We start from the raw sequence: 4629 nt of genomic DNA on the forward strand, positions 1-4629 counted from the left end.
CAGCCTTGCCCCTTTTTTACTTTTGGTATTTGAGCTTAGCTGACCTCTACAGTAACTGTCCATTATCAAAAGGCTAATCTTGACCAAATGTTTGTTCTGCTCAGAGTATTGCACACAAGACATTTGTATGATTAGTTTTGTGTGCTTTTTTTAAAAAAAAGATTGCTGTTATAGTAATCATATGCTGAATTAATTAATAATTGCTCCAGGTTTGCTGGCATCTCTCAGAGACCTAGTGCTGCTTCAGTACTTACAAACCTTGAAATGGTGTTTGGATGTGACTCAGATTAATTGTGTGTTAGACGACGGCTCCTGCAGTGTCTGCAGTCATAGTGACACTCTTTCTTAAGGATTAATTTATCATTAGCTAAAGAGATCATTCAACATGCTGAGCACAAGTCAATGGAGCTATTTGTACTCTAAATTATAAGCATGTCCAGAACCCTTTGCATTGTGGGGTGGGGGTGGAATACTGGCCCTGGTTCATACATTTGGAACCAGTATCAGCAACTGGACTGAATGTTAATTTTATTATTTCTGGAACGGAAGCTGAATCATTATTTAGTTTACCCCAGACTGGAACTAACCAGATAACAGGTTTAGAATACGGGTTCAACTGGAGGAAAAACAACAACCCATAGAATCATAGAATAGTAGAGTTGGAAGGGGACTATAAGGCCGTCGAGTCCAACCCCCTGCTCAATGCAGGAATCCACCTTAAAGCATCCCTGACAGATGGTTGTCCAGCTGCCTCTTGAAGGCCTCTAGTGTGGGAGAGCCCATGACCTCCCTAGGTAATTGGTTCCATTGTCATACTGCTCTAACAGTCAGGAAGTTTTTCCTGATGTCCAGCCAGCATCTGGCTTCTTGTAACTTGAGCCCATTATTCCATGATGATGTCCTAGCCAGAATTAATCCTGAGCAAAGGCAAAACTGTGGGCAGTGGGTTCTATCTCAACTAGTTGTGCTACCTCCATTTGTTTGCAACAACAAATGGTCCTTTAGAACTGACATACACGAAATGATGTGTGATCCTAAACCACTCAAAGTCCAAGGAGTAAACGTTGTCTATATCAGGGAGGGCAACTTGTGGCCCTCTAGATGTTTTGGGCTACGATTCCCATCAACCCCAGCCTGCGTAGCCAATGATGACTTATGGACCAAACTTTTGTAGGACTACACGTTGCCCACCCCTGTTCTAGATCAAGCTTTTATATGTGTAGACCATTTGAAGGTGGGGAGTGATCCCTCCCACTATACTATATGTGTCCAGTATCCATTGTACCATTTATTTCATTGTTGTGCTTGTAATTGTGTTTTTAACTGACTTGTTTTGTGTGTGTTTTATTAAGATTGTATTTTTAACCTTAAAACACAACCTTAAGCATTTTGACTGCCATTTTTGCTGGAAAACCAAGATACAAAATTAATTAATTAAATTTAATGCAAAACTTGCCTTATTTGTGAATAAGCATTCTGAAATTATTAGGGGGGGGAATCATTATGTCATTTTCGCTTTCATAGAATCTAGACCTTCTTCGTTAATATGGTTGTGTTTACATTTGTATCCACGCATAAATCATCTCATTGTTAATATCACTAATAGGAAAAAAATGTATTATAGCTTAGAAAGGTGTGTGTATAGTCCTTAAAATATCAGATTAATTATGGTGGATTGATATGGTTATTTTTGATGGTGAGTTGGCTTTTTCAGACAGGGTATCTTTTAGGACACTAACAGATGCATATGAAACAGTGGTGTGTTCTTGAATTTCAAATGGCCATGCAAAAAAGGAATTTATGATCCTGATGATAACAGCATGGAGAACAGAGGAGAACACAACCGCTCATGTACACACAATATGTGTAGAGATTTTGTCCTTTGGATAAATGGCAGTTTTGTGTGCTTTTGGCAGAAAATGGCAGAAGAAACTTGTGCACCTTTCATTGTTAGCATCAGACTATGAAAACATTTTGCATATTCAATTTGTAAGTTCATGATTTCCTTAGCAGGTGTACAATTTTACACCTTTGAGCATGGAATTCATAATGTATAATGACTCAGCTGGTGAGAATTTGTAAGAGTCATATTCATCATATATGGGTAAATCCATCTGTTGTTGTTCTGCATCACTTGCTTTCTCAGCATCCTCAAGTAGTATAGCTTAAGTTACTTAGCAACTTAGTTACAAATCTGTATTCTTATTTTGCACATCAAATACTGTGCTTTCATGCTAGCTCATTTTCAAAGTCATATTCAATTAGTATCCTTATTTTTTCATACCATAAAGTGTGTGGGGGGGGAAGGTGGGTTTACAACTGTTTGCATATTTGTTTTCTTAAATTGCCTTATGAACATAGTAAGTATTCTTACAACATAGTAAGTATTCTTACCTTGCAGAAGGTCACTCGTCAAGAAAGTATAGTATTATTACATCATCAGTTTCAGATTATAATCAAATTACTTTTATCATCAGTTTCCCTTGGAATAACTGAAATGCAACATGGTGCATAATAAGAGAATACTTCCAGAATGTTTACCAGGTCTATTACCAGGGCTTTTAATGGATTGAAGATGAGGGTTTTTAATGGAATTGTTTTATATGCGATTGTAAAGCGCCACGATACCAGAAATGGTGAGGTGGCGCTATAAGAATGCTTTAAATAAATAAATAAATAAAATCTTAGTTATGCCTAGTTACAGGATCCCCATCATATGATATCACACATCACTCCCGTACAGATTAATTCACATAATCCAGGCCACGATATGTCACAAGAAGTAAACGGGAGCAAAGAAAAGTAGAGCTCAAAAAGGTGGTAGACAAGCAGACTCAGATGACTGAGGCAAGTCAATAGTTTGTCTAGCAATTAACATGCATTGCCTTTGAATATGGAGGAACCATGTTTTACTATAAAAGTAAGCTATGGCTTCATCATCACAATGCAATCTCCTGTAGCAGTGTATGTTTGTGTGTTGTATGAAAAGTACTTGAAAAGTACCTTGAGAATTATTATTTTTTTCTTGCTCTTATTTTCTATACTGGAACTTTTTCAGCCTGAGGGCCACATTCATTTCTGTGTATCCCTCTGGGTGGGAGTGACCAAAACAAAAGTGGGTGGAGCCAAAGCACCATTCTTATCTTTTATTTTCCCCTACTCCTTTGCTCTTTTTCCCTTACTGTGTTTCTTCTCCCTTTCTTGGTGTACAGAGAAAAAATTAAGCAATCTTGTGATGCAGGATGAGCCCAGCCACTCCCTGTGTCTTCAGATAACCCCATTTTCCTTTCTGTGTATTGAAAAAGGAACACAGAGAGGAAATTGCAGAGACCTGATGATACAGGAAGATACTAGGCTCCTGAATTGCCAGATTGCTGAGAAAAGGGACAGTTGAGGGGTGTGTGGCCTGGTGGGGAGAGGCAGTAGTGGACAGAATTGGGAGGCCTAGTACACTGGTTCCCCACTACTATTCTACACTATTAATGATGTTATAAACCTCTAACGTGGTCTTCCCTTGTGGTCTTTTTTCTAAGTTAACAAGCTCCAGTTGGTCCACAGCTCCTTAACATTTTGTGTATCTTCTCCAATTAGATTTATCTTCTTTTAAAGTTGTGAAGACTAGTGCACTAGTGGGTGGAAAAAGAATCTTTCATGGCCTCAATAAGCCAAAGATGGAGCACACATATTTGGTATGACTGTGTCCTCTTCTAATTTGTCTATGGCCCTCTTCCCCCCGCCTCAACATCATTGTTAGCATTCTCTTAGAATACTTCATAACGGTACTATGAATTCTTCCTTATACTATATCAATGAAGGTCAACCTCACATTACCTTGAAAATCAAACCAGTACTTAAAAATAAAATTAGAAGAGAAATGGCTCACTTGTTTGCAATGTAGGAGTGCAAGCATGTGAGCCTTGATTTGGATCAGGACTGCAGAGGGTAGCAAAGGGTTAAAACCCAATCCAGATTGGGTTCCGTCTACTTCTGTTTGAGTAAAAGTTTTAAAAGAGAGAAGAGAGGTGTTGCTGCTGTATTCCATCTGATATTTGGGAACCATTCCTTCCACAGACAATATACGTGTGTACAGTCAATTATGAAGGATACCATGTTTAGCTTTTCTCACGTGTAGAGGCCTTGGCCTTCTCAAGTCTCTACTTGAATGCAGTTGGGGGGCGGAGAGTTGATGATTAACAGAGCACCCTTGATAAATGATGCTCCGGGTGTGCATTCTGTTATTATTAGGAATTGCACTGTATGATCCTAACCACACTTTACAGTATTACCCACATTATACAGTAGTGGATTAGACACTAACCATTCAGAATTCAAATCTAGCGTTGATATCCCCTCTGGCTCATTGAGTGGCCTTGGACATGTGACTTGCCTGATGTAGACATACATATGTCATCTAATAAAGCTGAAATATGGATGATGCTTGTGCCCACATGCTCTGTTCATTTCCACTTCCTGTGTCAGTGTTGCCATAACAGAATGTACATCGATGGTGCTATATAAATAAATAATAATAAAGACTTCCTGGATTAATTATCCATAATGTTGGATCTAGAGTCACATGGAGCAAAGCCCCATAAAATGGATGCTTCCATGGGTGGAGGCACTTTTGAT

This window comes from Elgaria multicarinata, chromosome 7 (assembly GCF_023053635.1).
Source record: "Elgaria multicarinata webbii isolate HBS135686 ecotype San Diego chromosome 7, rElgMul1.1.pri, whole genome shotgun sequence".
Taxonomy (NCBI): domain Eukaryota; kingdom Metazoa; phylum Chordata; class Lepidosauria; order Squamata; family Anguidae; genus Elgaria; species Elgaria multicarinata.